The 24,283-nt window shown below is 39.3% G+C and overlaps 1 long non-coding RNA gene across 1 annotated transcript; it reads right to left on the minus strand.

Annotated features, from left to right (window-relative positions):
* Positions 1-13,976: 13,976 nt before the first annotated feature.
* On the minus strand, positions 13,977-24,283 carry LOC123943275. Its single transcript, XR_006818607.1, has 3 exons — positions 24,204-24,283; positions 18,998-19,101; positions 13,977-14,036 (listed from the first exon to the last, which is right to left on the minus strand). It is a non-coding gene; the product is annotated as an uncharacterized LOC123943275 (long non-coding RNA).

Genomic DNA, 24,283 nt, shown 5'->3' on the forward strand with positions numbered 1-24,283 from the left:
CTGTATTAAAGATTACTCCAAACTTTGCTGTGAAAGAAGACAAGGTGGGGGGGGGGTCAACCCTCAGAGAGGAAGACCCTTTGCTCTTCTTTGCTCTTTGCTCTTCTTTGCTCCCACTTTTATTGGTCCTGCAGAATAATCACAAATCCTTATCACTGTTTCTCCAGCACAGGATGTGTGCCAAAGGGGTCTTACAGGAACTAGGAGGATCTGTTTATGGGAAAGATATGAGATGCTAATCTGCATGTTCTAGAAGTTCTGCTAAACATAGCCTAAGGGACAATGAATACATCTCTTAGATCACAGGGCAGCTGTTTGGGCTAAGAAAGCTTTGGGGAAGGTAACAGCCAGGCCGCATTCCAAAGGCAGAGTGGTCCGGCAGGGCAGGCCTAGGCATTCTGAAGGCCTATGCCCTTCTCCCAAACCTTTTGTTCCCTTTTAGTAAGCCAGGTATTATGGCTCATTTCGTGCTCTCCATTAACCCCAACACTCCCATAATGTGGATGAACGTTGAAAACATTTTGCTAAGGGAAGAAGGGGGATACCAAAAAACCACATATTATATGATTCCATTTGTATGAAATGTCCAGAATAAGCAAGTCTATAAAGACAGGAAGCAGATTCATGGTTGTCAAGGACTTGGGGGAGAGGAAGAGTGAATGCCAGTGGGTACAGGATTTCCTTTTGGGGGAATGAAGATATTTTAGGTAGTGGTAATAGTTGCACAGCTCTGAATATACAAAAATCCAGTATGTGTTAAATATTATATGTTAAAAGGGCGAATTTTATGGTATGTCAATTATATGTCAGTTTTTAAAACTTTAAAAGTGAGCTAGACAGGGGCGCCTGGGTGGCTCAGTGGGTTAAGCCGCTGCCTTCGGCTCAGGTCATGATCTCAGGGTCCTGGGATCGAGTCCCGCATCGGGCTCTCTGCTCAGCAGGGAGCCTGCTTCCCTCTCTCTCTCTCTCTCTGCCTGCCTCTCTGCCTTGTTGTGATTTCTCTCTGTCAAATAAATAAATTAAAAAAAAAAGTGAGCTAGACAGTTGTCTGATAAAAATCTTAAAGTATATAGTTCCTGTTGCTTTTTATCCCAAAACATATCCAGTGCCACTGGTCTCAGTGCAGTAAGGAGGTTCATAGCACTTGTAGCGTCATACTGCCTCAGCTTACTTCAGAAACTATTTCACAGTGAAGTTTGGAGACGGTGATGCACAGAGCTGGTACCAACCTTGTGGTTTGAACTCGCATTCTTTGGAAAGAGCAACTAGTATCATTTATGACAACTCAGGTCTAGATACTATATATTATATATTATGATATGCTATATATTATAATATATATAAGATCCGGCATAGGAGGTATTTATATATATATACACATACATATATATATATATAATATATATACAGTATATATTTTAAGAGATGGGGGAGGGACGGAAGAGCAGAAGGAGAGGGAGAGAGAGAATCCCAAGCCGACTCCACACCCAGCACAGAGCCGGACACGAGGCTCAATCTCACAACCCTGAGATCATGACCTGAGCCAAAATCAAGAGTTGGACGCTTAACTGACTGAACCACCCAGGCACCCCAAGGTACTTTATATTTTTTACTCCAATTCCTATAGACATAAATAGGATTAGCTTCCTGAAAAAAGATTTCCCTTTGGAGATGTGTAAAAATATTGATAAGAATAATTTACTCAAGTCAGATGAGAAATACCTTGCAACTTTCATTTTATATATATATATACACACATATATACATATATACTTATGTATATAGTGCTATAGGTATGTGTACATATATATGGTGTGTGTGTGTGTGTATGTGTATGTATTGTGTGTGCAATGGAGAGAACTAGAATTCCTTGAGTTTCCAAGGGGCTTAGAGTGAGGTCTATTTGTCATTCTGAATCCAAAGGAGATACTCCATTCTTTCCTTCTCATATATCCAAAACATAGAAGTAGGAGAGAAATGGAATTCTTCTTTATAAACTTGTGGTCCTCTTTGAAGCTCCGTCGCTATATACTAAGAAAAATATTTAACAGAGAAAAAACCCAGATTCAGCAGTCAGCTGTATCACCCCTGGTCCCTTCCCTCTGATACTATTTTTAGTAAAAGTAAGTTTAGTAATAGTAAACGATTAGTTTTAAAGACTTTCACAAATAAGAGTCACATTTTAAAGAATCTTTTAAAGGCCAAATATTTATCATTAGGTTCAGTGCAACCCTGATCGTTAACACTTTTCGACTGACATTTAACATTCATTTATTCAACTGAGAAGCTGATAAAATAGGCAAACATTGAATTTGGAATATGATAAGATGGGATAGATTTCAAAATAAGGTAATACTGAGTCATTTAGTAGATCTATATATGACAGAAATAAGCATTAAAAAAAAGATGCCAAATTTTAGAGCTATAGGGCCTCCGGGAGATAAAAAAACAAGAACAGAGTCAGTTCGAGTATAGTTATGTTCAGCAGCCAAAGAATGAAATAAATCTATGATTCTATTATTCCGAGAGAGTGTAATAATACAGCAAATAATCTTATAAAAGTTCTTAACATCCAAGGAAAAACGAACCATTCAAAGAAAGTAGAACAATTCTGTGCAATTGATAATCCTCCTCTACTTTCCAAAGTATATACTCCAAGAAACCAAATAGGCTCTAACCCAAATGATGACTCAGAACCCAATGTGTTGGAGGTTTGCTCTCTGTTTTGACAAGTTTCAAGAACTTCTTAATGTCCTGAGTTACCAAGCCTGGGGAGAAGCTGTGGAAATGGTGGTCGCTTTGGGGATGGTGTTCATCATGGTATGCATGGTCTGAGTTAGCAAATGCAAGATGGTGGGCATCTCTAACTGATCATGCCACTATGCCCCAGATTTGCTCTCAAGGCTGTTGCCTTCCCCTTTACAGCAGCCTCCTACAGGCAGCACGAATCTTCCATTGGATCTGCCTCAAGAGAACAAGCTCACTCACCAGAGTCCCTTCAAGAACGCTCAGAGGCTGGGGGCCAGGGAGTGAGTGAGTCATTAAGGGTGTGCCAGTAGGGACAGAGGAAGGAGGAGTCCTGGGGTCATAAAGAAAGTTAAATTTTGGGCACCTGGGTGGCTCAGTGGGTTAAGCCGCTGCCTTCGGCTCAGGTCATGATCTCAGGGTCCTGGGATCGAGTCCCTCATCGGGCTCTCTGCTCGGCGGCGAGCCTGCTTCCCTTTCTCTCTCTCTCTGCCTGCCTCTCTGTCTACTTGTGCTCTCTCTCTCTCTCTCTGTCAAATAAATAAATAAATAAAAATCTTTAAAAAAAAAAGAATGCTAAATTTTTAGAGAACAGAGTTTATTGACTTCTAATAGCCCTGCTTTCACAGATACACTGATGCCATACGTGGCTTGCACAAGAACGGAAGTGGGGTTATTTTTTTAAAAACACACTAGAGGGGCACCTGGGTGGCTCAGTAGGTTAAGCCTCTGCCTTTGGCTCAGGCACGATCTCAGTGTCCTGGGGTCGAGCCCAGCACCGGGCTCTCTGCTCAGCAGGGAGCCTGGCTTCCCCCACCCCCACCCCCGCCTGCCTCTCTGTCTACTTGTGATGGCTCTCTCTGTCAAATAAATAAATAAATATCTTAAAAAAAAAAAGCATGCTAGACTTGAAGTCGATTACTGCTTAGGTCAACCAACCACTCTGGTTTGCCCGGCACTGTCTTTTGGGTTTTTATATGTATTTAGTATGTGTTTGCATGTGTGTGCATTTTTGCTAACAAAACAATTAATTCTTATTTTGAAAATTCAACTGTTAGTGAAGTATATAGTGGAGAAATTAAGATCCTCCATAACAGCTCTAGAGGAATAACCACTCTTTCGTGGTTTTGTACCCATTCCTGCCCATATTTTCATGCATATTTAGTTTAGTCTTTTTAACAATAGCATAGTATTCTGTTCTCTGAATGCATCATATCTTAACCAGCCCTCTTACTGATCTAACTTTGAGTTGTGAATAGTGTTATTCCACCATAAATAGCACTGCAGTGAACATCCTAGTATGTATGTTTTTGGGCACTTGTGCAAATATCTCTTTGGGGGAAATCCCTAGAAGTGAAATTGTAGGATGAGAGAGGATGCACACTTAAATGGTTAATAAAAATTGTTAAAGCAACTTCCAAATCATATCATATCATATCAATTTATCCTCACACCTACAGTGTATTAAACTGCCTGTTTCTGATTTGTGTTTTAAGGAACAAAACACAAAAATGATGAGAGAAAATTGTTTAAGATTAGACTCATATAGACTCGGGCCACAGTATTAACAGAAAGAAAAGCATTATCTGTCTAAAGGGAGCAATATTACAGCTGCCTATTGTCAGGGCAAGCAAATATTACAAAATGCCTTCTTGGACATTTAACTGATTCTCCATTACCAGAATGGAAGAAAAAAAAAAAAAAAAGGACAGTATGTACATGGTTTCACATTTAGGGAGTGAGATAAAAGGAGAAAATCAATATTATTTGGTTCATCTTCTGTTCCAACACTTTGTCTCAAGATCGAGACAGCACGTTATTGAGAATAAAAAATTAGGTTCCTAAAAGTAACAATCTATTTTCTTCACTAAATACCTGCATTTGAGTAAACTAATTACATAGCAGATTTGGGTGGAAAAAAATACATGCTTTTAAAAAATCACTTCTTGTTTAAACACAATACTGCCTACCTTTATGTGATTTTTATATCGAATAGTGAAAAAGTGTAGCTTACTGAACAATACATTAATTAGTAGCAAATGCTAGTAGTTTCTAGAATTTTTGAGTACTAGTCCAGGCACTAAGTGCTTTGCAGGTGTTATCTCATTTGATCCTTATTATAACCCTATGACATAAGTACTGTTACGATCCCATTTACAGATCCAGTACATAATTTTTTTCCCTGATAAAACATTTTAAGTATAGTCACAATTAGTCACCATTATAGATGCTTTAGACTTGGATTTGTAATACCAGAAAACACCTTAAAGCTCATCTTCCTCCCATGATTCACTCTCCCTTGGAAGAGGATACTGATTAATTACACCTGCAGTTTTCCTACCTTGGGTATTGTGGGGATTAAATATTAGCATGAAAATAGGGGGGCACCTGGGTGGCTCAGTGGGTTAAGCCTCTGCCTTTGGTCAGGTCATGATCTTAGGGACATGGGATCAAGGGCACATCGGGATCTCTGCTCAGCAAAGAGCCTGCTTCCCCCTCTCTCTCTGCCTGCCTCTCTGCCTACTTGTGATCTCTCTGTCAAATAAATAAATAAAATCTTAAAAAAGAAAGAAAGAAAATAAGACATGCAGTCTGCCCTGGATTTACTAGAAAAGTAAGGGAAGACTTTTTTTTTTCTAATGCAGGGCTTGATCCCAGGTCCTGGGATCATAACCTGAGCCAAAGGCAGAGGCTTTAACCCACTGAGCCACCCAGGCTCCCCATAAGGGGAGAGTTTTAAACATGGTTGCAGATCCTCTCTGCTAGGGGGAGCTGAGGAGGCTGGAATCCCGTCCACAGGATGGCTGTCTTTACTTCTTAATGTCTCCATGGGCAGAATGTGGCTCTACAGTTAAAGTTGTCTTGCCACAGAAGAGGGTGTCAACAAGAGGGTGTAAACTAGCAGCAGGAATCACTGGTGCTCATGGATAAGCCATCATGAGGACAATTTACCTCACTGATGAATTACTGTTGGACAATTTGATAAGTTACATTATAATGGGAGAACATGGGAGAAGAAAGTCCCAATGTGCAGTAAAACCAAGATTACATTTGGCAGGGAAGAGATCCACATGGGAAAAGAAGCATGCAAAATTTGTAGATTTCATGCGGGGCATTGCATGGGCATAACTTCTGAGCGTTGTAGAAGAAAAAAATGACATCATTGAAAACAAAGGAAGAGAAGAAATAAGTTGATGTAAATGCACAAGGGAGATTAACATTTGTTCCACTTCAGTACAAAGTCTATTGAGTTCGTATCGAAATATTAGATCTGAACAATACTCCTTCTGCACCCCAGTCTGTTCATTACAAAGGTGTCACCCTTGAACACAGCAGGGAAGTCTCAGAAAGTGAGCGGTGAGGAGGAGGATGGCAATGCACCAGGCTTGACTCAATCTGATTAAAAATAACAGAAGGCACGGAGAGGCAGTGAGTCTAAGCTGCAAAACCTAAAGGAAAAAATATCGGGTATTGCTGATGTAATCTTTGGTATTTCATACATTTACAAATTAGGATCCATCTGCATCTGCCATTCTTCCTTGACTTGAACAGTCAGAGTTTGTATGTTTGTTTGTTTTGAACGGTCATAGTTTATTAACCACAGTTTCTGAACAAAATGTTGAAGTCATGCTTTTACCTAAGAAACGATTCCCCAAGAAAGGAATATCTTAGAAATTAATTTCCTGGATTTTCATTTCAAAATATCCTCAAACTGGGACATTACTCAGAATGTTCTCAGGATGTTCAAGTTCTTGCAAGCTTTTTACATTAAAGCAGATACACAGCTGTGTGGAGAACCATCTTCGAAGTTACCATGCCTTACCAGTATCTCAAGTATTCTGCTTTGATCTGTAGGCACCATTTTCCCTAGGAAGCTCTCCTCCAAGTGTATTTTCTGTTACCATGTATTTTTACTCTGTAATGTCCATATTTCTTATCAACCAAGAGTAACAAATATGGGTGAATACTTTTCTAGTTGCATTGTTTTTGGTAATATAAAGATTAAAGAACGATATCACAGAAGCTATGTAATTTCTTTTAAATTTCCATATAATTGATTTCTATTAAATAGTAATTTTTAAATTTTCTCTTTATTTTTACATTCTGGTATTTGAATAGCAAATGCAGAGTTATTTGTTTGTAGACATTATGTAAAATAAGAGGCAGAAAAGTTTCAATTTCTTGATGAGTTGTATCCTTTTATTTGTTACAGGCTGGGTTTTGGAAAGTTTTTTTTATTAAATAACAACACTTAATACATGTTTAACTTCGATGAAATAATAACTATATTGCATATGCTGCTATATTTATACATGTGATGAGGAAAGAGGGGAAAAGTCAAGAGGAAAAAGAAAGGAAGGAAGGGAAAAATGGGAAATTTAACAAGGGAAGATGGAAATAAAAGGGGAAAGAACTGAAATCAAGGAAGAACATGAAAATAAAAGAGAAGTTGATAAAAAAATGGAGAGGCAAAAAGGAAAAAGGGTAAACATGAAGCAATTACTCTCTACAATTCTGACTAAACTTGTTACTCTAACTTTAAAATATATATACTTCTTTAGGGGCACCAGGGTGGCTCAGCCTGGTAAGCATCTGACTCTTGGTTTTGGCTCAGGTCATGATCTCAGGGTCCTGAGACTGAGCCCTGTGTTGGGCTCTATGCTGGGCGTGGAGTCTGCTTGAGATTCTCTCTCCCTCTCCCTCTGTCCCCCCACTTACCCGTGCATGCTTGTGTGCTCTCTCTCCCTAAAGAAATAAAATTATCTATACTTCTTTAAATAAAGGTCTTTATTTCCTGAGCACACACCATACTAAGAAAGAATGATCCTGAATGCTTTTCTCTTCTGCTATTATATACTAAGGAGAAAAGGGCTTTCTTTAAAGTGATCTTTATTTCGCAGTGTTCTTGAATGCAAGGATAATGCAGGCTGGTTATTATTTATGGTTTAAAAAGAAGTATTGCTTGTGTAGATTTTCCTAGGCTGATACTTGCTGTTAAGGTGTTCATATATTTGTTTATTCTAAAGGCTAATTGCATGTATTAGGGGATACTTCAGCTCCCACCCATGAAATGTGCTAAAAAAAAAAAATCTGCAATAAGTAAATAAACTGTAGTGTTGACAAAAGCCATTTCTATCTTAAAGTTAAATTACTCTCTGAAAAATTGATACCTAACTCTTCCAGAGGGCAATGAATACATTTGGGGCTAGAATTTAAAAACATTGCATTAAGAAAATGTACCTAATCAAGGATCCCTAATCTCCCACTGGGACACCTTGTGATTATAAATTTTATGTTATCGGTGAGAACTCAGCCTACTGCATTCAGTCCTGCCTGTCTGGTGGATAGCTTTTTGGTCTCCTGCATACCTTGAGCATACACACTGGCTACAATGTGTCCAGATAGAAGCATGGTGTCTGGCACAGAACAGAAGACATCCTTAAAACAAGTATTAGCCCTGGAATTTGAATCTGAATTTAAGTTGCTTTTTCAAGTTTTCCTCTCTGTTGAGACTGTGGTCTTTTGAGTATCAGCCAGCTGCTTGCCAACACTGGGCACTCAGGCTAACCCATTTCAGGCTTACAAAGTTTTGTTCTTCTTGCTCCCTACCTGCCTGTTGGCACATTGTGTTCTGTTGGAGCAGCAGAAGCCGCCAGGGATCAAGCCAACTGGCTATGTGACATTGAAAGGCAATTGCTGAGAAAGAGAAAGCCAGGTATAGCCTTCTCTGTGAAGAAGAGCCAAGAAGATTCTAAAGGTATTTGAGGATCTCAAGAAAAACACCCCCAGATGGGAACGCTTCCTAGTCTTAGAGGATGGCTGATACTTTATACGTACCCAGCTCCTCTTTTCCGGGGAACAGAAAATAGGGCATTTTGGAAATGTGCAACACTTCGGTCCTGAATACACAATGGTACCTTTCATCTATTTCTGGTGACTTTTATTTTCTTTTGTTGCTGGATCCCCTACATAATCGTAAGCATATTGCAGGCCAGCACAATGGTAAACAGTGGGTAGACACTGCCTCTGCAGACGCAGACAATACCTGCCTGGCTGGCACTGCGTAACTCAGCCATTAACCCACTTTTATATACTCTTTTGAGCAAAAGGTGCAGAAAAGCTCTTAAGAACTTAAAGGTGAAGACGCTTTTCAAATTGCATTTTTTTGGGTTCCAGGTGTTTTGGTGAGCCCGTCTGAAACTGCTAAGGAGAAAGGCAGAAAGAAAGGTCTTCCAGAGAGTCACAAACAACCCGGGGGCCTCTTGTAAAGTAAGCGACCTGTGTGACCTCCATCAGGTGTGGTACTACAGCTCATAAAGCCACTGGTCAGATGAAGAAATATAGGAGGGTATTTCAAGCCATTTTCTGATGGGCGGGGAGATCCTCAGGACTGTAGAATTTTCAAATCACAAGCAAGCAGGCCTTTTGTCCCCCAGTCGGAGCGGGTCTAGGGGTGAGTGCAGATGCTTTAACCCCCGGGCTCGAGTTCTGTATTTGCTGCCCGAAGTTTCCTCTCTGGTTTCCCTGCCTCTGCTAGTTTCCCCATCCAATTCATTCTCCACACAGCTGCAGCATAATCTCCCTGAGACACCAATGATGGACAGCTTCAGTGGTTCCCTTTACCCTGGAGAGTGCACGGGCATGAAGCCCTCTCCCACAGCTTTCTTGCAACATGCTCTCAAAAAAACAGACAAAGTACTTGATGTTTCTGGACATGCCCTGTATTGACCAGTCTTTACTTGTTTCTCTTCTCCCAGGATACTTACCCTTTACCAACTGCCCTCCCTTTTCCTCTGTTGAAATCTTATCCATTCTTACGGGTTAAAATGTATACCCCAGAAAGGTACATGGAAGCCCTAACCCCCATCCCGAGAATGTTACCTTACTTGGAAATAGGGTCTTTGCAGATGATCGAGTTCAGTTGAGGTCATTGGGGTGGGTCCTACCCAACCGGTATGTCCAGTGGCCCTATGAAAAGGGGAAATGTGGACACAGACACAGACATGCATAGACTGAAGACTGCCAGGTGACAACAGGGACAGAGACTGGGTGGATGCAGCCAGAGGCCAAGCAAGGCCAAGGACTGCTGGCCCCCACCAAAAGCAAGGGAGAAGAAAGGAAGGATTTTACACCCTGAGTTTCAGAAGCAGCATGGCCCTACCAATATGTTCATTTAGGAGGCTAGACCTCCCAAATGAACTGTGAGATAGTAAATTTCTGCTGTTTTAAGTCACCAGTTGGTGGTACTTTGTTATAATAGGCCTAGGAAACTAATACATTCGTCCTTCAAGGCCCAGTTCATACGGAGTTCATACGGCACCTACCCCACTAAACTTTCAATGACTGACTCCAAAATGTCTAAAGTAATGTCTTGCACTCTCCTATACCCTCATACTGTTATAAGAACATGACCTTTTGTTTTCATTTTCTGTATTAAGTTGTGGGCTTCCTCAGCTAACCTTTTATCAATTTCAAATTTTTGTCCCCCTAGCATGTGCAGCTCTGCATTTGGAAAGCTTTCCTTAAATGTTTATTGAACTAAGTGGAATGGAATCTTTGTTTTTTCAAGACATTAATGACAAACGACTTAGAAGAGACTAATTTTGAGATAATGTTTTATTATTGTCTGTTAACTCATTAACCATTGCTGGAAGAACTCCTAGAAAAAAATGCAATGTAAAATGGAGGAATGGAAAATTAACAGGCAGTTCTCAGAATCAGGTATAAAAAATCCAGAAAGAGATCACACTGCTCATAATTAAATCAAGAGCAAGCAAGACAAGTTACTATTTCCATCTGTAAGTAATTTTTGGCATTGAGTCAATGAGACTACCATTCTCATACAAGATACTGAGGATGTAAATAAGTAAAACTTCTTTCGAGCGTAATTTGAAAAGTAGCTCTCAGTGTTTTCAATGGGCACCTGGGTGGCTCAGTTAATTGAGTATCTGACTCTTGATTTTGGCTAGGGTCATGATCTCAGGGTCACGGGATCAAGTCTTGTATCAGCTCAGCTCTTAGCCAGAATTTGCTTGGGTTTCTCTCTCTCCCTCTGCCCCTCCTCCTGCTTGCATACTCCCTCCTGTCCTCTCTTCATTCTCAACTCAGTAAATTAAAAAAGAAAAGAAAGACAAAAATACATAAATATCCTTATTTCTACCACCTAGAGATTATCAAGCAATAATCTGTTGAGCATCTTTCCAAATTTATTCTGTGCTAAACTATGTATACACAGAAAGGACTGATACATAATTATAATTATGCACTGATAGTATATCATTAACATATTTTCATGTTTATAAACAGAATTACAGACTTTTAGAACTGAAGAACCCTTAAAATTCATTTATAACAGAATAAACAGAAAACAGCACCTGCACATACAACCACATGTATATTGCCCTCCTCTTCCACATGCCCATGACGCATGGGGCCGAGTCACCATGGCATCTTCTGGGAGGGTTGACACATAGCCTTAAAGGCCTCCTCCGCAAAGCGCTACCCACATCTACAACCAAAAGACTAAAGGTTAAAGTCATGCAAGCTGAAACTGATTATTTTTGACTAATCTACCCAATAATAAGGAGTCAAGTGATTTCTTGACCAAAGTCACACAACTAGCAATGGAACCAAAGTTAGGAACCTGTGAAAATAGTCTATCATCGTAAATTTAAAAATAGTATTTTATGGAATAGACTTCATGATATTAACTTTTAAACCCTGAAATGAAAGGGATTAAATGAAGTTTGGGGCAAAAGTATGAAATAATTAAGTGCACCTAAATTTCCATTTATTCTTTGTGTTTAATCCACATTTACATGGTGTGGTGATCCCACCTCTGCTGTAGCACACTGTCCTAGGAACACAATTGCCCCTCTACTTGATATTTTACAGATGGAGATTATTAAAATATTTAGCAGATTAAGACTGCCATGCATAAATCTAAAAGGCCCTTCCAAACTCTTGTTTATGAAAACCATCTAGGATTCTGAGATCCCCTGAAGCTCATGGTTGGCATTTTAGAAATCTGACATAGAAGAATGTCACCTCTACCCCTGAACTGGGGGGACTCTGGGAGAAGAAAACTATTTGTGCATGATTCATATCGCTGGACTCCTGATTCTCAAAGTAGGTAGTAGGCTGTGGCCTTAACCACGTGATGTACAGTGGTACGGTAAACAGGCCAGGTTCACATACTACGTGAGGACATCACTGTTTAGCAGTGTATTGTAGCCTCAAGTGCACGTCCATCTGGTGACCACATTGTACCACTTCAAGATAACAAATGCTGCCCAGCTGAGCCGACAGTACTTAACAAGCATTTCGTGAACACTTATTTTGTGCCAAGCACTGTGCTAGGTTCTGAAGCTACAAAGATCAGGCAGACATAGTTCCTGGCCTGAAGAAGCTTGTTTTTGCCATGAGTGTTTGTAGTAGGGCACTAAAGAACCAACAAATTCAGATTTTGTTTTCTGTGTGTGTGTGTGTGTGTGTGTGTGTGTGTTTTAAGATTTAATTTATTTATTTGACAGAGAGAGAGAGAGAGAGAGCGCGCACACAAGCAAATGGAGGGGCAGGCAGAGGGAGAGGAGAAGCAGGTTCCCCCCTGAGCAGAGAGCCCAGGACCCATGACCTGAGCCAAAATCAGACATTTAACCGACTGGGCCACCCAGCTGCCCCCAAATTCAGATTTTGACTAATAACATTAGTTATTAACAGTAACACATAGTGGAAGAAAAGTCTCCAAAGCTGAAAGAATTCCTTCCTTTCATATAACTTGATCTGTGATAGTAGGATATTTTAAGAAAAAAAAGTATCAATAACTGGAAATGGCTTGTATAAAAGTGTAGAGAAAGCAGAAGTTGAAGATGCAATTTGAAGTTAGAGATCCCTGGTAGGCACACTGTAAATTACAAGTCTGTGGAACAGAGACATTTATTGTGGAGATAGACACAGCAATTTCTTACAGTATGATAACATATTTAATAAACAAAAATGCTAAATTGTAAACCTTAAAAAAAATGTCTTTTCTCATGGGCACCTGGGTGGCTTAGTCGGTTGGGCGACTGACTTGATTTCAGCTCAGGTCATGATCTCGAGGTCATCGAATCAAGCCCCGAGCCAGGTTCTGCACTCAGTGTGGAGTCTTCTTGGGATTCCCTCTCTCTCCCTCTGCCCTTTCCCACGCTCACCTGCTCTCTCTCTCTCTCTGCCCCCCTCTCTTATAAGTAAATAAATAAAAGCTTAAAAAAATAGTCTTTTCTCATAATCTACTTGATGATCATGCCCCGCCCCCAACCATGACATGCTCTATAGCTCCCAGGACTTCTCTACTCAGTTTTTACTTATTTATTTTTTTTAAAGTTTTATTTATTTATTTGTCAGAGCGAGAGAGAGAGAGAGAGAGAGCACAAGCAGGGAAGTGGCAGGCAGAGGCAGAGGGAAAAGCAGGCTTCCTGCTGATCAGAGAGCCCAATGCAGGACTCGATCCTAAGACCCTGGGATCACGACCTAAGCCAAAGAGAGTCATTTAACCAACTGAGCCACCCAGGTGTCCCTTTTATTCAGATTTTAATTTGACAATTAGTTGTGCAATTATTAATTTACTCTTTCTCTCCCTTAAGCTCAATGACACAGTGCTCACTACATTTACCATTAATCTTTTATAGACTTGGTTGGTCTAATCCACTCAGACCAGAACCTGGAAATTAAATGCCAGAACTTTGAAAGTTAAAGCTGTAACTTCAGGTAATTCACCAAGATAAACTTACCATATAATAAAGTCAATCAGGCTGCTTTCCCTGATGAAATCTTCCCCACACACTGGGTACCTCTTAAACCCCAGTAACACTCAGAATTGCTCAAGCACCGTGGGGATACAATAGAAATTTTCATTGATATTCCAAAATGATCTCTGTAGAAATGTGCACAAGTACTTAAAATTACTGTAATTATTTCTTCCTAGTAAGATATTGCAAGATTTTAATCACTCTATCTAAAGTGGAAAATATAGATGGAATAATGCAAAGCAAAAGTACAGTATTGTTAATAGTTTTTTAAGTGATTCGTTTAACTTTTCACTTGATATTTCAAACAACTCAGAAACCACTATAATGGGGGTGAGAAATTCACTCAAAGAATAAACAGAACCACGGAGAATCCTTTACCTGTTCTCAGAACGTAGCAATGGTGGTGGCTAGAATAGAACTCATCTATCTTGGGTTTCCAATTTCAGGGTTGCTTGAAGAGAGACAAGTTTCTGCATATGAAAGTGCCCTGATGGAACTATCCTGCACGTATGGCAGAAATAAGTTTTGTTAAAGTTTTAGCTTTAACCTTTAACCTTTTAATAGGTGCTGCTTCTCTCATTTGCCCTCTCAGAAAACCTTACACTAACTCCACCAGTAGAAGCATACTTATCAGTTCAGATCCTGTGAGTAATGGCTCTTTAATAGAGAGTTTTATAGACATTCAACACTTGAGAATAACTAGCCATTCCTCATATTGGAGGAAAAAGCAGATACGGTTTTCTATGGGTTAATGTGAACAAAACTCTTACAGCATTTAGTAAGTTAACTATTGCTAATTTCTGAATCCTTCCCCCTAGGAATTGTAGAAAACCCTTAGCCAAGCTTAGCTTGAAAGAATTGTTATAGTCTAAAATTATTTTCTTTTTGCTTCAGTATGTCCAATAGGATTCCTGCCCGCATTTTCATTTCTGACATCTGGGTTCTTATTTCCATTACAGATTTTCCTAGGCTCCTTGCATAGTAGCAATTACTGATGTAAAGCTCCTTTGTACCAGACACTGCTCTAAGTATTTATATCTTCATTTAATATACAAAAAAACCACAAAAACCCTCATGAGATGTGAATGATTATAAGTGCATTACACATATAAGGAAGATAAGGCACAGAGAGGTTAAGAAATTACCCAAAGTCACACAGCTAGTATTAGCAGAAACTGAGGATTCAAACTCCAGGTGATTAACTATTATGTCATATTGCTTTTCTCAGTACCAAGTACTTGATCACAGAATTCCTTTTTTTTTTTTTTAAGATTTTATTCATTTATTTGACAGAGAGAGAGAGAGATCACAAGTAGGCAGAGAGGCAGGCAGAGAGAGAGGAGGAAGCAGGCTCCCTGCGGAGCAGAGAGCCCGATGCGGGGCTCGATCCCAGGACCCTGAGATCATGACCTGAGCTGAAGGCAGCGGCTTAATCCACTGAGCCACCCAGGCGCCCCTGATCACAGAATTCTTAGGGCTTGCTCCCATTAGTATGCTCAGAAATGCTCAGAAAACCAGTATGCTCCCACCAGCATGCTCTTTTAACCCTGTTTGGCACTCTAAACTCCAAATGAGTTTGAGATAGGGGAGGGCCCTGGGGGTATGGAAAATATGACCACACAGATACTATCTCCATGCTTGCTTTGCAAATGGAAATCAAAATGTGTGAGAATTTGCACATACTAAGGTGCGTGCAATTGCCTTAAACCTTCCATTTTCTCGTGCTCTTAATTTTTAGAACCTAGTTAGTTAATCAAATTACAGTCCTATTTAAGTACCAGGAAATTAAAATATGTAAAAGACCATACATGTTTTCTGATCTAATCATTAGAACATGGTCTTCCTTTAGAAATTTATTATTTTTTTAATCTTAAAAAGTAGTCTCTTGGGGTGCCTGGGTGGCTCAGTGGGTTAAAGCCTCTGCCTTCAGCTCAGGTCATGATCCCAGGATCCTGGGTTCAAGCCCCACATCAGGCTCTCTGCTTGGCAGGGAGCCTGCTTCCTCCTCTCTCTCTGCCTCTCTGCCTGCTTGTGATCTCTGTCTGTCAAATAAATAAATAAAATATTTAAAAAAAAAAAAAGTAGTCTCTTCCATTGAGATTTAATGGGTCACATATTCCTAGTCAGAAAAAATGAAATTATTTCCAGTTCAAAAATAAATATATGTGTATACATGTGTATGTACGTATTTATATATTTTTATGTAATATATATTTTTTTCATATATATAATGAATCCAGGAGGAAAAAGATATTTTGTCTTTGGCGTCTTTTCTGTAGTGGATCTATATCCTTGTTTTTCTATAAACAGAAACTAGGCAATATGGAAAGTAGACTCACTTCTTTCCAGTATTAAAAAATATAACTCAAATACATGCAAAATTCATTGTATGGATGTTGGCTCTAAGTTTCCTTGCAAATTCACTAAAAAGATAACACATACTGACAAGATTGTAAATGTCTATTGAAAGAATTACGCTTGATTAAAAACATTGAATTATTTTATCTTATGCAAACATAATTTATTGTTGTGCAAGATTGCCCTCTTGTGTTTTCTCTAGTTAAGTCATTATTATTTTTATCAATTTCATATTCAATTTTCAACTTTTCCATCTAAAATTAACTCACTCGACAACATGGTCGGAGCTAAAGCGTATTACTGCTAAGTGAAATAAGCCAGAGAAAGACAAATACCATATGATTTCACACATATGCGGAATTTAGGAAACAAAACAGATGAATATGGGGGGGAAAGGGGAGAGGAAAACCAAAAAACACTCTTAACAATAGAGAACAGACTGAGGGTTGCTGGAGGGGAGGTGGGGGGTGGGCTAAATGGGTGCTGGGCATTAAGGAGGGTACTTGTGTGGAACACTGGGTATTATATGAAAGCGATGAATCACTAACTTCTGTAACCAATATTACATTCTATGTGAACTAACCAGAATTTAAATAAAAACCTGAAACACTGAAAAACAAATTAATTAAATAAAATAAAATTAACCCACTGCCAAAGGAACTTTAAAGCCTTATATTCACAACCCTACTGATCAGTAGTTAGTGCTATGGTTTATAGTACACCCATTCCTTTAAATCTCTGAGTTAATTTTTAAAATATTGTGGCCTAAAGTTACAAGGAAACAGAGTACATCAGAAGTAAATACATAAACAAAAAATTAGAATTATGTCAATGAATACTGAAATCCTGATACTTACTACTCATTTTACCAAGTTATGGAAGGTGCAGCCAATTCGTCTGTTATATGGGTCTGGCTTAATAACCTAGCAGTCAGTTTCCCCCATTAGCTTACTTAGTTATTATGGTTATATAAAAACACTGATAACATTTTAAATTATTTTTTAAAAGATTTATTTATTTATTTATTTGACAGAGAGAGATCACAAGTAGGCAGAGAGGCAGGCAGAAAGAGGAGAAAGCAGGCTCCTGCAGAGCAGAGAGCCCGATGTGGGGCTCGATCCCAGAGCCCTGGGATCATGACCTGAGCCGAAGGCAGAGGCTTTAACCTACTGAGCCACCCAGGTGCCCCAACGTTTCAAATTATTTTATTTTTATTTTTTTTTAAGATTTTATTTATTTATTTGACAGAGAGAAAGATCACAAGTAGACAGAGAGGCAGGCAGAGAGAGAGGAGGAAGCAGGCTCCCTGCAGAGCAGAGAGCCTGATGCGGGGCTCAATCCCAGGACCCTGAGATCATGACCTGAGCCGAAGGCAGCGGCTTAATCCACTGAGCCACCCAGGCGCCCCCGTTTCAAATTATTTTAAGAAAAATTTCCTTGTCTATTAAATTAGCCAAGATTTCTTTTCAGTGTTGTCTAATTAGAACAAGTACTCTCATATATTGAAATGTAAATCTGGTATGCTTTTTTGTAAATCAAATTGGCAGTGTATTCTAAAAGCCTTAAAAAAAAAAAAAAGCCTTATTAGGTTTGCTTCTAGGAATTTATCTCAAAAGCACAATCCTAAGTACCTCCAAAACTTCATGCCCCTACTACTCATCATAGCCTTATTTATAGCGCAAACACTGGTAACAGCCTAAAGATGGCTATGTGTGTGTTGAATTCGATTGGAATACATAGAGTGGAATTTTTGCAACAACTACAATTTTAATGTAATATTTAAAATGACATGAAATTTTTCTATGTTATGATGTTAAGTTTTAAAAATTCAGGGTATAAATATACATGTGTGTATGTGTGGGTGTGTATCACCATGATTTAAAGAAATTCTTCCCAAATTATGAACAAAGACTAAAACAAAATGCCTCAAAATATTAATAGTGGTTGTCATTTGGACAACCACATATGGTTGTCATTGGACAACCATAGTGCCACCTCTATGGTGGCTATCTTTTCACTTGTCTGTGTTTTCCATGTTTTTATGTTGAACATGCATTACTGTTGCAATAGGGGGACCCTGCATGTCACGAATATCAGCAGAATTGAGGTACTCTCCTCATTGTACAGATCAGGAATTTGGTGTTTTCTGTGCAGCTGGCTCAGGATAGCTGAGCCACTGTAGGAAACTGGAGAAGCCCCTAGATTAGGAAAAGAGTGGGATAGTTCCATAGGATGGAGACCTTCTCTCTCAATACTTAATTCTTTGGGAGAAGAAAAAGGTAGAATTAGGTGGTGAATTTCTTTTCCAAACACAGAAACGAGCAAAGAAAGCAACAACCATTTATTTGGTGCTTAATATATGCTAGGTTGGTTTGAAGGGGTCAAAAGCTAAATGCAATGAATGGCTGGATGAAAAGGATGGTTACACAGTCTCCCGTCCAACCATCTCCTAGGACCCCTCAGGGACACTGTAGCCAAAGAGCTGCTCTTCCCGCCTGGAGCAACAATCCCTGATTACCTTAACTCCCATTCTCATCCATTTTTCAGACTGCAGAGAGAGTGATCTTTTCAAAGAACAAAGCTTCCACAGATTCCCAGTGCCTCTGGAGATAAACTCTAAATTTATGGGGGTTGACAGGCCCTTTATGGTCTGGCTTTGGCTAAACATATCCAGCTTCCTCTTTGGTCTTCTCCAAGCATTCTGATCTTCCCCAGGCTTTGCCCATCCTGTCTCTTGTTCAGTTAACCCTGCTTAGTTTTTAAGTGTCTGGTTCAGTGTTGCCTTCATTGGGAAAATGCAGCTGCCCCTCTATGTGCACCTATCATAATCCCAGGTTTCCCGATTAGAGCCCTTTCTGGGTGTTATTAAATTCTCTGCTTTGACGGTCTTTATCTGGACTTTGGGCTCTGAGTGAGGCAAGGGCTGAGTCTGCCCTTCAACTAGATACCTAAGTGCCAAACAGGAGAGCAACAGGTGTTTACTGAATAAATGAATGGATGGATGAATTAAGTGAGATAGCTTCATTATACTCAACTTCCCCCAAATGTCCTCTCTAAAGATGTACTCTAACTGATGAAGGTGCATATTAATATAAAGAGGATACCTTGTGATGATGGTGGTCCTGGGGACGCTGTGAGTTCTTCGTTCAGCCCTGCCATGCTGAATCCAAGTCTCACTTCACAGATCCATGTGCATGTGTGTATATACCTAAGAGATTTTTCAAATTAATTTTTCAAGCCCCTTATGAGAGAAAAAGGGGTCACTATGATACATTAACTAATTGTTTCTAATCCTTAAAAAAAGATATTTTCATCCAACAATAAAGGAGTAATTTAATTATGATTCATAAAATAATTACAATCTTTAAAGACATAAGAAAATAATATAAAACCAAATTTTTATAAAAGTATACAAACCACATATACAGAACAAGCTCATCTCTCCTACATATAAAAGGTACATATCACACATTTACATAATACCAAGATTGGAAGAAAATGCATCAAACGTATATTGTGATTATTTCTGAGAGTCATCACTGTCAGAAAAGTACTTTTCTTCCTTGTACTTATGTATGTATACTCCCATACAGCACATATATACTTAAAAATATTTTACTGAATAAATTAAATAATGCAAAGATTTTATACTTAATAGATTTACTAATGCAATGACCTTTAATGCAGATACTACTTGAAGACACTATAGAACTACAATCATTTTGAATTTGACTTCTCCGATATCCTCATGTTGGGAGTTTTCCTTATTTCTCAAAGGGAACAAAGAGTATTTTATGAAATGGTTTGGAAAGTAAATTAATGCATACATTATTATGCCAAGCACAAATGAGATGGCATTTTTAAAAAAGAGATTAAAGGATAGGCTGGAGGCAGTTAATAAGCATATAGGTACTGGAAGTTGATTAGGGGAGAGGCTAATTTGGGCAGAATTCCCTCTTGAAACAGGCCACAAGCAGCAGTTGGGACAAGCCTGGGAAAGCCCCTCACCTGCACCACCTATCCCAATAGATCTAGGAAGTTGCTTTCTTGTTTTTGTTTTCATTTAACAATAGGTCCAGTGATAAGCAAAATTGCCCTCCTGGAAAGCTCCCTGAAGTGCAAAAAGACTAAGAAGATCAAAGGAACCATTAACCACTCCCTGAACTTCAAAGGTTTCTCCTTGAGAACTCAGAGAAGCAGTTGTGAGTTTATACATGACTGAGAGACTTCCATTGCAGTATAGAAATAGAACAAATATCTCGATTACATTATTTTACTTCTCTGCTGTGGTCGCATTTTGGATTTTACCAGTTTTGTACACATATTAAAATGAGTAATAAATCAAAATAGATTAGGACTAGAGACCTACACATTCCCAATGAGCGCTACGGCGCTATTCTCAGCACTACTCTCTTTTCGTGCTTTCTAAACCTAGCTTTTTAGTGTCTTGGTTGTTGCTATATTTTCTCATTCAGAAAGAAAATAACCACTTTGCCTTGCATAGTTTGTGTTTTAATTCAATATTCAAATAAAGTCTATAAAGTCACTTGCTTTTCCTGAACTGGTTTCCAGACTCAGGTCCCCAATGATGGAAGTTCTCTCTGCAGTAAAGCATTTCATGCAGGCTGTGGTGACCTATAGCCCAAATAACTCAGTCAGCCATGTGCATCTGTAATCTTTTTTCACTTTTTGTGAAATTCTTTATTAAAAATTAATTTTTATATTGGAATATCACATATAAATCATAAGTTTATGGCTCAATAAAGTTTCACAAAAAGGATACACTCATGTAATAACCAGCACTCAGATTTTAAAAAAATAGATTATAGAATATTTCTAGCACTTCAAAACTCTCTCTTGGGCCCTCTTCCACGTTCCTGACTTCTACTCTGAGATACTTACTGTACTAGCCAACAGTGGCCAGACATGTATAAAAATAGAGCTCTGGGGACACCTAGGTGGTTCAGTTGGTTAATCATCTGCCTTTGGTTCAGGTCATGATCCCTGGAGTCCTGGGGGATCGCTCAGCCTTGGGCTCCCTTCAAAGCAGGGAATTGGCTTCTGACTCTCTCTGCCCCTCCCCCTGCTCATGCTCTCTCTCTCTCTGTGTGTCTCAAAAATAAATAATAAAAAATTTTAATTAAAAAAATAAAGCTCTAACCCACAACCCGTAGCACCCTGCCCACCAACCCCTTATATATCATGAATAAACCAGGAAGCCATACTGCTCTGAGTTGGATTTGTAGGAAGTCACACTGCTACCTCTAGTAACAATCTGGGAATCCAAACTAACTTCTGTAACAACTGACCCCAATGGCCAGGACTTGATTAATGACGGACAGCTTCTCCAATTTTTGTCTCTACTTCCAACTTAGAATGAATGTATGAAAGTCAAGTATGGACCCTCAAGCCAATCCTGTAAGTGCTTATTTTAAGCAGAAGGATCTTAAGCAAAAGACCCTAGAAGATACTATTAGATTCTTAAGACCTTCAAAGATACTTTTCTTATCACTTCTAGTAATAAAAGTCCTATATAAATAAACTTGTTTAAGACATTTACATCAAGAGAGACATCTACAATCTGAAAAGATTGTAGAACGAGATCGATCTTTGATGCATACATTCAGAATCATGTATTATGCATCTACCAGGAATAAGAGGATAAGACATAATTCCCACTCTTAAAAGTCTTCTAGAAGAAGCCACGGAAGAGCAAAGAAGTCATGAACAAGTTTGGCCACAGAAATCCAAAGCAGTCCCTGAGCAGGGAGGAGTCAGTTTTGCAAGTAGAGAAGATGTATAAAGAATGTATAAAGAATGCACTTCATTGATGGATTATAATTCTAATGATTGCTATTTGTGTGTGTGTGTCAGAGAGAGAGAGAGAGAGAGAGAGAGATTAGGAATGGTGAAGGTGGTGACTTCTAGGACCAGAATGAGCACAGATATAGAGACCAGAAAACCATCTTGCACATTTTGGGTACTACAAGTAATAGTTTGGTTCAAAGTTCACTCATCCATAGATACAATAATTATTAATTGAATACTTTGAGTTAAAATTGTGAATGTCAAGAAATAACTTGTCCTTCAAGATAAGATCATTAAGAAGGCCTTGTCTATGCAGTGAACATAGAACGCGGCCTTCCTAGAATCCATTCCCCATTCTTCTAACAGAAACTTAATTTTGTTTAGAATATACCCTTCCCCCCAAAACACATATGCCTCCAAAGCAGCTCACTCACTCTTAGTTCCATGTGGCCCAAGAGAGGTTACACTTAATCTTTTTCCAGAGACTGACTTTATAGCTCATGACCAATTCTGATAAACGACACACCAAGAGAGGTTTGCTAGAGGTCTCTGGGAAAGTAATTCTTGGTGTGTTACTGAAAACCCCTCCCTTCCTCTCACTGGGCATGAATCAAGAAATACATGGCTCCAAATACTTATGGCAACCATATGGTAACTACAAAGGAAGCAGGTTTAGGATGGAGCTGACTCTATGAATGGCATGAGAGAGAAAGAAACCTGGGTTCTTAAATAATATAATTGAACCAACTGACCCTGAACTTCACCCTGCCTCTGACAGTCTTTTACATCATCTAGTTCACTCTCTGACTTTTCTAAAAGCTGGATTGAGATGGTTTTTCTGTTATTTGTGGCCAAAGCACCCTAATCTAGATTTGATTATTAGGCGAAGGGGACTCACTGAAGAAGTTTAAGCAGGAGATGGACATAGTTTGCATTTTATGAGGACAGCAGTGGCAGAAATGTTGAGGATAGATGGGTGGGATGGGAGACTGGCTAACATTTACTGAGGGCACACCATGTGCTTCTACTAGGCTAAAAACTTTACACATATTAATTCATTTAACCCTTCCCATCCCCTATGAGGCATGTAGTATTATCTGAATTCAATAGAATAATCTGAAGCTCAGAGACATTAAGTTGTCCAAGATCACAGAGCTAGTGGCAGAGCCAGGATTTGAGCCCAATTTTATAATAGACATTTCTTCACACACCCCTTACCCCCAGTAATACATATCAGGAGAAGCACATATTCCTCTCAGTAAACCACTGTGACTGGGTTTCCAGTGACTGACTCAGGAATAGGCTGGTGACCCAATTCCGGTCTGGCTTCTAACCACCAGTTCATGCTGTGTATTTCATAGCATTATTGTGAGAACTAAAGTGGACTATTGCTTATAACATACTTAATATATGGTAGGCTGACAGTAAATGCTAGCTACTGCTGTGATGATTATAGACTACTATATATCAAGAAAAACTGAGAAGGAATGTTCAGAGAAGGAGGGGAAAGAAATATGGTATGACAGAAGCCAAGGGAAGAGTTTAGGAAAGGCATAGCAAAATCAAATGCCATGGGAAAATAAAGTGGCATGAAGAGTTGAAGAGTGGAATGGATCTAGTCTTTGGGACATGACAGGTGACTTTTGCCAGGGAGGTGTTAGTGGAAGGGTTGAGGTAGAAGGGCCACCAATTGGCTAAAGAGCAAACTTTCATCTGGGTAGAGATGGTGGCTACCTATTGCAGATTAGCAATTTCACTGTGATGGAAAGGAGAGAAAGTCAGCATTTATAAACTTTGAGGCAGAGAATGAGAACAATAATGGGACAGGTGCCAAAGGGTATTGAAAGGATGACATCAAGCTCACAGGTAGAGGGAGGTATTAATCTTGAAGAATTGGGCCATCTTCTACCCTCTAATGGTTTTCCTGGGTTGGGGGGTAGATCAGGGTAAATTCAGATATAGATGCATTTATTGACATGGCGGGTGGGGGTAGAGGGAGTTCAACTTTGGAATAGTTCTTTTTTCCTAGTGAAGTGGAGGCAGGGTCATCTGCTGAGGAGAGTGTGAAGCAATCAGCGGTCAATGATAGTTGCTTTTGGATGAAGCTAGCCTGGAAAACAGGTAAAAACAACTCTAGGGTACTGATAGCTGAGGGCATAGCTAAATTGGAGACCAAGACTTTTCAATAGCTTTAATATATAGGAATATATGATTCTCTAGAGCACCTCTCACCTACCCAGATAGAGATAGAAGAAAGAGCCTGTCTGTGACCTCAGCAAGTTATGGAAGTATGAGGTTCAAGGTAGTGGAAATAGTGATCATTTGACCGTAGTCTTCTCTGGTTCCTCATACACCCCCAAGGGCCTCAGTCATACAAACAAAATCTATGCCTACAACTGGGACTGCCAACCACTGTTGTCAAAGTGTCAGAGGGTTAAAGAACAGACCGTCACTCCCTCAAATTCAAAGGGAAGAATCAAATTGTTAATCAAAGCACTTTACCTGGGAATCTCACAGTGTTCCAAGATTACAGGTGGCAAAACAATATTCATCCTTTGATAAAATGCTATGAATCTCAAATT

The sequence above is a fragment of the Meles meles genome, chromosome 6 (assembly GCF_922984935.1).
Source record: "Meles meles chromosome 6, mMelMel3.1 paternal haplotype, whole genome shotgun sequence".
In the NCBI taxonomy this organism is placed as follows: domain Eukaryota; kingdom Metazoa; phylum Chordata; class Mammalia; order Carnivora; family Mustelidae; genus Meles; species Meles meles.